Source organism: Terrapene carolina, unplaced genomic scaffold (genome assembly GCF_002925995.2).
Source record: "Terrapene carolina triunguis isolate 2854851 unplaced genomic scaffold, T_m_triunguis-2.0 Scaffold34354, whole genome shotgun sequence".
Lineage (NCBI taxonomy): Eukaryota > Metazoa > Chordata > Testudines > Emydidae > Terrapene > Terrapene triunguis.
In genome coordinates, this window is record NW_020698705.1 from 1 (window position 1) to 10,842 (window position 10,842).

Below are 10,842 nucleotides of genomic sequence, written 5' to 3' on the forward strand. Positions count from 1 at the left end.
CGCGAAACAGCTGTTTCGCGCGCCGCGGCCGCTCGGGATCTCCCCTTCCCTCCCAGGCAGCAGCAGCAGAGGTGAGCTAGGGCGGCCGCGGCACATTTTTAGGGGCGGCATTCTGGCGCCGGCCATGCCACCCCTAAAAATGTGCCGCCCCAAGCACCAGCTTGTTTGGCTGGTGCCTAGAGCCGGCCCTGGCTGCGGGGCTGCGCAGAGAACACGGCCCCCTCCCTGGGCTTCGCAGCGCTGCTGGTGGCCAAGGTGGATCAGTTCGTGCTCACCCCCCTCACCCCCAACATGCTGGCAGCTGAGGACCTGGAGAGCCCCCCGGACCTGCTGCTCTTCAGCCTCACCGCACCCTGGCCCAGCCCCGGTGGGCGGGAAGATGAGGATCTCTGGCTGCTGGGCTACCTGCTCAGCACCGACGAACACCTCTTCACACACTCCGGAAGCCCCTCTCGCCGCCGCCGCAGCCCGGGCTCGGCTCCAGGGGACCCTGCTTCCCTCCCTCCCCGGCTCCTCACACACTCTGGGCAGGGCCGCCCACAGGATTCAGGGGGCCTGGGGCAAAGCAATTTCGGGGGCCCCTTCCATAAAAAAAAGTTGCAATACTATAGTAACATGTATTTGGAAATGTAAAAAATAACTAGTGAAATACATTCAAAAATTAATTTGTAAGAATTTGAAAATACACTAAATACATTATTTAAAAACATTAAATGCTTTAATGGTATGTATACATTTGCAATTACATAATGGGCTGTTGCTGGGTGATGGTGATGGTTGGTGCCAATGGGCTGTCACTGCCTGGGGGTGGTGCTGCTGATGCCCAGGGCTGGGTGGGGAGCTGGGCTCTGGGTTGGGGGGTGCCCAACTCACAGGGGCTGGGCTCAGGGCTGTGGGGAGATGGGGTCGGGGAGGGTACCTGGCTCAGAGGGGCTGAGCTCGGAGCTGGGAGTCAGGGCTGTGGGGGATAGGGTTGGGGGGGGTACCTGGCTCAGAGGGGCTGGGCTCGGAGCTGGGGGTCAGGGCTGTGAGGGGGATGGGGTCGGGGGGTGCCCAGCTCACAGGGGCTGGGCTCGGAGCTGGGGGTCAGGGCTGTGGGGGATGGGGTCGGGGGGGGGGGCCCGTCCCCATCCCCTTACCATGCCGCTTACTCCCTCTCCCGGACAGTGCAGCAGCCGCATGGTGTCTCCAGCGTGGCCTGAGTTCCCGCCGCTCGGCCGCAGCTCGCAGCCCCACCCCCTTACCGGCTGAGACTCCGAGGGATGGGGGAAGACGGAGGCGGGGGGAGCCTCGGACATACTCGTGGGGCCCCTGCAGAGTCTGGGGCAAATTGCCCCACTTCCCGCCCCCCGGGCAGCCCTGACTCTGGGTGCCCCTCTTGCCGCCGCCGCAGCCAGGGCTCGGCTCCAGGGGACTCCGCTTCCCTCCCTCCCCGCTCCTCACACACTCTGGGAGCCCCTCTCGCCGCCGCCGCAGCCCCGAGCCCGGGCTGCAGCGGCGGTGAGAGAGTCTCCCGGAGTGTGTGAGGAGCTGGGGGGGGCTGGGATGCAGGGCGGGAGATGGGGTCCTGCTGCTGCTGCTGCTGCCACGCCGAGTCTCCCCAGGGCGGCGCGGCATTTCCTGAGTGGGCTGTGCAGGGCGCCGCCGGGCTGGGCAGGGGGCGCGGATCCCAGCTCGCACTGACAGGGCAAGTGGCTGGGCCAAGGCCGGCTTCCGGCAATGCCTCCCCAAGAAAAAAAATAAAAATAAAAAAAGGGGGGCCGGAGTGCTGCCTCTTAGAAAGTGCCGTCCCAAGCACATGCTTGGAGGGCTGGTGCCTAGAGCCGGCCCTGGCAGCAGCCATCTTAAAACCCTCCACTCACATACACCTGCTCTCTTTGTCTCAGCTGCTATCCTGCTGTGCTCCCCTCAGCTCCCAGTCTGTAACAGTCATTGTCCGGTCATTGTGTCTCCAAGGCAACTTTGTCCACGTGGGGACAGTTCTTGATAGTTCATTCAAACCACCCCAGACCTGCCTGCGTAACACTCACACCCCATCTCTCATCTCCCCGTCCCTGAGGAGTGATTAACCCCTTCATACCCAGGGGGTGGCATTACACAATAGGGAAACTGAGTCACACACTTTCCAAAAATATTACAAAAACTTACAGGGAAGCCTTCAGCCCATGCAGTTCAGCGTATGGTTGGCCTTGCCATGTGGCCCACCCAGGGCCTTGGACAATGGCTTCTGTTTAGTTACCACACTACATAAAGGGGCTTCATTGCTCCTTCCATGCCATCTAACAGAAGAAACTGCACCCATTGGCAGTCACAGACTTGGGTAAAGCCTTCAGCAGGTCTTTGACAGACAGCCATTTACACACTGCTCCAGCAGCAGTGCTCTGCCTCTGGAGCTGCACTGGGCCCTCCCCAGCACTGCGACGGGCTGTTCCTGTCGAAGCTCCGAGTCCAGAGTTCAGCATGGGACAGTCCTGCTGCAGCCTGTCTGGCTAGGGGTCCTTGCATGGGACGACTTGCTGGTTCCTACTGCCCTCTGAATGTGCCATGGAGGGGAGCTCCCAGGCAGAACAGAGCCAGCAGGGGCAGGCTGGGTGAGCTGGGCCTGCACTTCACACAGAGAAAGTCAGAGGGGGGATGGGGAAGATCTGGCCATGCTGGACCCTGCACTGGGAAGCTCCCCGCCTGGCCAGCTGGGCAGTGCTAGTGGGAAGGGGTCCCTGGACTCCCTGGTGCAGCGGAGCCACCCCCACCTACCCTGCCCTCTCTCATGCTGCTCATGCCTCCCACGCAAATGGGGAGGAGGGGAAAAAAGTGGTTGCTGCAAACCTGGCTTTGCTCCCCACCTCCTGCTGGGGTTCTGCCCTGCTCCCCAGCTGTGTTTGAGGGTTGGGGCCTGGGGCGGGGAGCTGCCCTAATGGCAACAGGCAGGAGCATGGGGAGCCGGCAATGCCACTTTCTGCCGGGCCGCTGCCCCTGAGGCGCTCTCTCTGACACTAGTGGACATTGCCCGGAACCTGGGCCCCAAATCAGTGGTCGCCATCGACGTGGGCAGCCAGGACGAGACTGACCTCTGCGACTACGGGGACAGCCTCTCAGGCTGGTGGCTGCTGTGGAAACGCCTCAATCCCTGGGCCCAGAAGGTTAAGGTGAGCCCTGCTCTGCCCTGGGGGCTTCCGTGCCCGAGAGCCCCCTCCAAGGGGAACCTGCCCCATCTCTCCTGTTGCCTCTGGGCACGTCACCCCGGCCACCTGTGTAGAAGTGATAAATGAAATTGTTTTTAATTGTTCACTTTATCAATGTGTAACCCTTCTGCCCATCTAAGTTGGCAGCAACAAGGGCCGGGTTCTGTATCTAGGGGTTCCGTTTCAATAACGCAATGCAAAACCGGCTCGAGCCCCCACCCAGTGACCTGGGACAATTACATACCACCCCCTGGGTGCCTCTAAGAGGCAATACTTCCCCTCTCGCAAGCACGGAGTCTGAGTGTAGCAGAAAATATTTAATAACATGAGGTAAACGACATCAGCATTAAATTGGAAAAACACCACAAACAGGATTCATGAGACAAACCACGAGCAGAAAACCCACCCCAGCAAATTGGGCTGTGTCCTTTCCCTTTGGTTCTTGAATCCAGCAACCCAAAAATCACCCAGAGTCCCCAAAGTCCAACACCCCCAAAGTCTCTTGGGTCCAGCAACCACCCAAAGTCCCAAAAGTCCAACAACCCCCAAAGTCTCTGTCCCTGGTCAGTGCAGCCCCAGAGTAAAAGGGGGGTGAACGCAGGGTGTTAAGGGGCACCTTACGTGATCCAAGGCCAGCTGGCCGTCTCTCCGTGGGGTTCCGCCACAGCCTTCACCACAAGTCAGACCACTTCCTGCCGTCCCACGAACCGCTCCACCCTACGAGCCGCTCCGCTCACCGACCTGTGAGCCGCTCCAGCCATCCCTGCAAACAGCTCCACTCGCCGCTCCTTGGGCCGCTCCAACCGTCCCCACAAGGCTCTATGCCACTCACTGCTCCTCCAGTTGTCCCCACAAATTGCTCCACCAGCTGCTTAGCAACATAGCTTCAGGCTCCCCCCCCCAGTTAACACAGCACTTAATAACTTTAACCCTTTTGTGATTTCAGCTCAGAGTAGGGGAGTCCCAGTGCTGGTGTACCATTAGCCCAAAGTGAATTCAGCTCAGCAGCCTATAACTAGACTCCTAATGGAATCAAAGTTAGTTTTGACATTCAACAGTGGAGAGAGACAGTAGTGCAATTGATGTATCAAGCCCTCAGAGTGGGGGACCCATACCATCACATACAAATATCTGTCCCCGTCTTCTCTCCATTCACTGGGTTGTGTAACCCATGCCCCTTGTCAAGCAAGTGCTACTTAGGTAATGGTGAAGGACTCACTCAGTCCTTCTGTCACACAACAGTTCCACTGGCCTTGATTCACAGAATCAGGGTAACAAAACTTTATTCTTCCTGCCCCAATAACAGAGAAACTGGGGATCCCACACCAGTCAAAGTAACCACTTTCAGTTGCTGTTGTTTCATGCCAGGCGGGTGGGTGTGCCTATGCAAACAAGATCAGCCCCTGAAGTTCTTTTCCACGCTCACCATAATTCACCACCAGATGTCAGGGTAGAGCTCATCCTGACTCTGCTTACAAATGTAACTTCATAAGGAAAGTTTTAAGAATGAAACCACATTCATTTTATGAATGAACCACATTCATTCATAAAACCGGTTACCCCAATAACTGGCTAATTGATTTTTAAGCCGCTTGGTGAACTCCCACGGTTAAGTCCGCTGCTGCTTAGATCAATTAAGCTACTTGTTAAGAGCTACAGTTGTTCAGCCAGCTGCCTTTGTAAGTTTCAATATCAATCCGATTCCTGTTTAAGTCACTGACACTTGCACTCTTTCAGTATCTCAGTATTGTAACCTCTGTTCACCATTCATTACACTTGCCTACATTGTAACTTCTGTTCACTGTTTGCCAGATTGTCATTCAAACCCCGTTTTAAAAGGCTTACTCCATTTTGTAAAAAGCTTGCTGCTGCACCTGTCCCATGCTGCAGGCCGGGAGGCCATGTGAGTGGAGGCAGGCAGGCCCCACCCACCCAGGGCTGGGGCTCTTCACCATCCCTCTCCCCTGCCATTCCTCTGCCCCCTACCCCAAGGGCAGCGACAGCCCTAGGTGCTGGCAGGGTCCCTTCTGCCATAGCCCCTGCCTCCCAGGGCTGCTCCTGCCTGAGCATGCGGGCCTGCCTTGTCAGCCAGTGGCTTCCCTCAGGCTGGCTGGGCACAGTCACTCCTGATGCCCCAGTGGCAGTTGCTGGGATCCGGCTCCAGCCACTCAGCTGGACTGAGCCAGCTGGGGGCGGGGGGGGAGGAGTCAGACCTGCAGAATGTAGGAGAGACTGTCCCTTGCAGCCCCCTGCCCCAGGATGCTGTCCCAGGTGGGGCTGATCCACCCCCTTGCAGGACACTCCTGTTTTTCCCCACACACATACAGGTGCCCGACATGGCGGAGATCCAGTCGCGTCTGGCCTATGTGTCGTGTGCGCGCCAGCTGGAGGTGGTAAAGTCGAGCTCCTACTGCGAATACATTTGCCTGCCCATCGACCGCTTCAAAACCATGGACTTTGGCAAGTTCAACGAGATCTAGGTGAGTCCAGATGGCCTGGGCCACGGGGGTGGGGAATGTGGGAGGCCCTGATTAGGGGGTTGGGGGAGTGTCTGTGCTCGGCTGGGGACGGGGAGGTGGGAGGCCCTGATCTGGGCCCTGGGCTGCACTGAGCTGGGGGTGAGAGACCGTGATCTGGAGGGGGAGAGGAGTCTGTGCTCGGGCAGCGGTGGGGAGGGTGGGAGGCCCCAATCTGGGGGGGCCGAGGGAAGGTCTGTGCTCAGACAGGGCGGGGGGGTGGGAGGCCCTGATCTTGGGAGAGGGGGGGTCAGTGCTCAGCAGGGTGTGGGAGACTGGGGGCTGTGCTTGGCCAGGGGTGGGGAGGGTGGGAGGCCCCGATCTGGGCCACTGGCTGTGCCCAGGTTGGGGAGGGAGAGGCTCTGCTTGAGGGGATGGGTTGGAAATCTGATGGCCACCCTTGTGGGGAGCAGCCCCCCAGCTGCGTTGGAGCACCCAGGGCAAATCCATGTCTTCCTCTGCAGCGGGTGCTGCCTGGCCTGGCCAGTCCCCCCGCAGCTGGCTGGAAGGAGTGGGCCCCTCATCCTGCCCATCCATCTCATGCAGGACGTGGGCTACCAGCACGGCAAGATGATGTCCAGCGGCTGGAGCCGCGGCGATATCATTGAGAAGATGGTGGAGGACCGGCGCTCGGCCGACTTCTACGAGAGCAAGCACATGGATGTGAGTGAGGGGGCAAAAGTTGGGCATGGGCCAGCAGGGGATGGCTAGCTACAGTTTGTGCCTCGTCACCCTCCAGCCACTTAGCTCCCTTTTGTGCCAAGCTGACGTTCCTACAGGGTCCTGGCTGTAGCAGCCCCATGGCACAGCGCCAGTGCCTGGGGCAGGGGAACAACCAGCTCAGCCCTGGCACCCCAAGCAGTAGGGCTGGGGGCTCCAAGGGAAGTGGGGGGGCTTGGCAAGGAAGTGCCCTCCCTCATCAATGCAGATCCCAGTTCCAGCAGGTGCCGCCGTGTGGCTCTGGTCCCTTTGTCCTTAGGCCGAGCCCCTTGGCGAAGTGGGGGATCCCCTCGGGGCTGGACTCAGAGCTACCTGAATGGGGTGAGAGCCTGACCCACACCCTTTGCCACAATGCCCCCCACTCCTTGTCCTCACCCACTGGAGCCCTCCTGAACCATCCGCTCTCTAGCTCAGCCCACATAGCACTTCCTCCCTGTGTCCCAGCCCCCGCAGGCTACCTGACGGGGGCATCTCTAGCCTGGCTCTCACCCCTCAGGTGCTGACTTGCCCCAGCATGGGGTTCACTGATCTGGCTGAGATCGTGTCTTGCATCGAGCCGGCCAAGAGCTACCTGTCCAATGGCTACGCTGATGGTGAGTGGGGGCAGGGGGCGCGACGCAGGGCTCTCTGCCCATGTCACTCCAGTAGGATTCTGGGGCCCCAGCAAGGCTGGGGGAGGGGGGCTAGGGCTGGGATAGAAGGGGGACTGCGGGTCAGGATTGAGGGGCACCAGGGCCAGGCCAGGAGCAACTGCCAGCCCCATGTGTGCTCCCATCCCAGGTGAGGAATCTGACTACCTGACGGAGTATGAGGAGGAAGGGCTGGACCCCGCGCGGGGAGAGGAGGAGCTGTTAGCACCGGCTGAGTGGACCCACACTGAGGTATTTGAGACTGTAAGCTCTGGCCTCTGCTCCCTGGGGATGGCGTGTGCTGGGCCCAGCTGCTTCTCCTGGGGCCATCTCCAGATGGGGGAGCTGGCCGAGGTGGGGCTCCGTCTGTGTCACTGTACTGGCAGCTGTAGGGAGCGCTGGTCCCCGATGCTGCTGCCCATGCTCCAGGGAGCAAGGGTGGGCATGGATTCTCCAGCCCCTGGGACCATGCCCCCCTTCCCTGCACAAATATTGCAGGCTCCCCACTGGGTGCTCTCCACACTCTCCCACTCCTCGGAGGGGGGGGGGGTTTCCCGTTCACACTCTCCATGCCAGCTCCTGGGCTCCTTGCTCTCAGGCTGTGTCACGGAGTGTGGGGGGACACAGGGCCCGGCACCCCCGGCTTCCTGCGATTCACCATGACTCTCAGCCAGCCAGTAAAGCAGGTTTATTTAGACAACAGGGACACAGTCCAAGACAGGTCTTGCAGGCACAGACAACAGGACCCCCTCAGTTAGGTCCATCTTGGGGTCCCAGGGCACCCCAGCCCCCTTGGGAGGTCAGAGCCCCGTCTGCCTCCCAGCCATTCCCCCAGCTAGCTCTGAAACTCTCCCCCCACCCTTTGTTCAGTTTCCCGGGCAAAGGTGTCACCTGGCCTCTAACCTCTTCCTGGGTTTCATGTTACATGCTCAGGTATCTTCCCTCGGCCAGTCTCCCATCCCCCCATGCAGACCATCCTAGCCACACTCCCCTGCCTTCCCAGCCAACACTCCCCACTCAGCATTCAAAGACCACATTAAGAACAGTCCCAGTTTGTCACAGGCTGGCATTGCCCAACTCCGGAGCCCAGAGAGGCCAGATCCTGGGGGTGGGGCTAAGAGTCGTGTGGGAGAGGGTGGGAAATGGACCTTCCCCTCTTGAGTATGGGGACCAGCACCACCCACCGCAACATGGGGCTTGTCTGGACCCAGATGTTGCCCTAGATCAGTGGTTCTCAAACTTTTTGTATTGGTGACCCCTTTCGAACACCAAGCCTCTGGGTGCGACCTCCCTTAGAAATTAAAAGCACATTTTTGATATTTAACACTATGTTAAATACTAAATTTAAACCCTATTGCTTAAAATGAATTGACCTTTGTTGCTTCTTCTCTGTGTTTGAAAAAATCCACGTTTCAATTTTTATGCTCAGGATGTTTAGTTTCAAGATGTCACTGCAGTTTGCATGGTTGCATTGATTCAGCAGACAAAACTTCACAGCAAATGACACATTGCGGTTTTTCAATACCAGAGGTGATGATCCTGGTAAAGCCAAGTTTAATGTAAGACTCGAGATCCTTTCGTTTTTTAGCGGTTTTAGCAGTACAAGTGGCCATTATTTTCAGGAAAAAGTTTGCACTTGTGTCTCTGACTGTTAATTAATAAAGTACTTGTTCAGCTGCGAATCAAGCCCTCTAATGTTGTCTCAGTACCAGGGCCAGCCATAGGAAAAATGGCGCCCTGGGCAAACTTCTATTTGGCACCCTTTCTTTGGAGGTGGAGCAGCGCTGGAGGTGGAATGGAGTGGAGTTGGGGGTGGAGCTGGGCTGGAGGAGCTTGGGGCTGGCAGCCCGGCACAGGGCTCGGGGTTGGAGCTTGCAACCCCCCACATAACCGGGTTGTGACCCCCTGAGGGGTTGCAACCACCAGTTTGAGAACCAATGCCCTAGATGACCCTGGTGTGCTTGGGAGGAGGGGGGCTCCTGGCCACGTGGCTTGTCCTTACCCAGCTCTCACTAAACAGGCCTGAATTGTCCCTGCCTCGGCCTGGGAAGAGGCAGGGCGATTGCCCTGGGGGCAGCTCTCCTGGGGCGCAGGATCTCACTCTGGACTGGATGGAGGGACGGGGGCGGGGTGTTCTCCACTCAGCGACTGACTGGACTCTAGTCTGAGTTCACACTCATCCTGCTGGTCCTTCCTGGCCCTGAGCTCTCTGGCCTGGGGGCAAGGGCCCATCATGACAACAGCACTGCTGCCCCCTCCTGCCGCTTGGTGGCTGGCCGGGCCCCATTCTCCCCGAGGGCTGGGTCTGTGCCATCACACGGCGTCTTCTCCTTCCTGGATGAGGAGAAGAGTCTGCGGCACCGCAACTCCCCGTCCCCGGAGCGAGCCCAGCTGCCTGCTCCCGGACTGGGACAGATGGAGCCTGCAGGCCCAGGGCTGGCACTAGGAGACTGCAGCCTGCCTGTTGCTGGGGCACTGGAGCCCATCCTGCGCTGGAGCCTCCGGCCTGCATCTGCTGCTGGAGTCCTGAGGCCAGCCTGGTTCCACTCGGTTAATGGCCAGGGTTCTGCTGGGGTCAGCAGCCCTTCTACATCTCCCAGTGTGCAGTGGGACCTGGCCTGGGCTCACCTCAGGGTGGAGTGGCGGCCACTGGGCCCAGCACCCTCCACCAGCCAGTACTTGACCCAGGCCAGTGCTGCTGCAGGTAGGGTGACCAGACAGCAAATGTGAAAAATCGGGTCGGGGGTGGGGGGTAATAGAAACCTATATAAGAAAAAGACCCCAAAATCGGGACTGTCCCTATAAAATCGGGACATCTGGTCACCCTAGCTGCAGGTCCCGGGGCACCCACAGCTACCCGCTGTATCAGCTACAGGCCACTGCTGCTCACTCCAAGGCCCTGCATTGCTCCAGGGACAGCAGGGCCCAGTCCAGCAGCCTCCGCTGGTAGGGGGTGGGGATGAGGGCAGGATGCTGGGGCAGGACTACCCCAGCCCCCTCCCCGCCACACACAGGGCCCATAGCCCTTCCTTGCTGCTCCCTTCGCTTGCCCTCTGCCTGCCTCATGGAGGGCCACGGGGCGCAGCTGGCAGGCAGGGCCCTGCTCCCTTCCCCCATGGCCCTGTGCCTGCATGCTCCTTGCTGGGTGCCAGGGCTCACCTCCTGGCCAGGTGCTGCTGCATGACCCATTCAGGTGAGGGGGGGTTCCCAAGAGGAGGTGCCTGAGGGGTGAGGTAAATGCCCCCAAGCCCTTCTAGGTCCAGGCCCAGCTTCTGCCAGCTTCTCTTCCCCTGGATCGCCACCTGGGGTCCTGAACACTGCACTGAGCCCAGAACCTGGGAGTCCTGTATCCCCCCACCCAGGCTGAGTGCTTTGGTGAAAACACTGCCTCTCCCTCCTCCCCTACATGCACTGTGTATAGGGGCAGTGTCATTTCCCTCTTGCCCTCCTCTGCATTGCTGCTGTGGGATATCCCCCTCAGCATCTCTCCTGAAGCTGCTTCTCCTTCCCAGCCCCACCTGCCACCCCTAGAGAGGGCCTGGGCTTCCTGGGGCCATGGGGGGCAGGGCTGGGCCCTGCACTCAGGATAAGGGATCAGCAGGGCCTGCTATAGCCCCAGCTTGCCTGGCCTGTAGGGGAAGCCAGGGGACCCACAGCCAGGGGGTGGTGGGTGATTTAGGCCAGATCCTCGCTCCCTGGCTTCGTGTAACTCTGCCAGCTCAGGCTGCTATTCCTGGGGCAGCCCCTTTCCCCAGGGAAGCAAATCCTGGGGTCAGCAGGCATGGACCCTCCCCA

General features: G+C 59.4%; 1 pseudogene; it reads left to right on the forward strand.

Moving 5' to 3' along the window:
- The first annotated feature begins 180 nt into the window (after positions 1 to 180).
- LOC112125106 lies at positions 181 to 9,751 on the forward strand (annotated as a pseudogene).
- Positions 9,752 to 10,842: the final 1,091 nt, after the last annotated feature.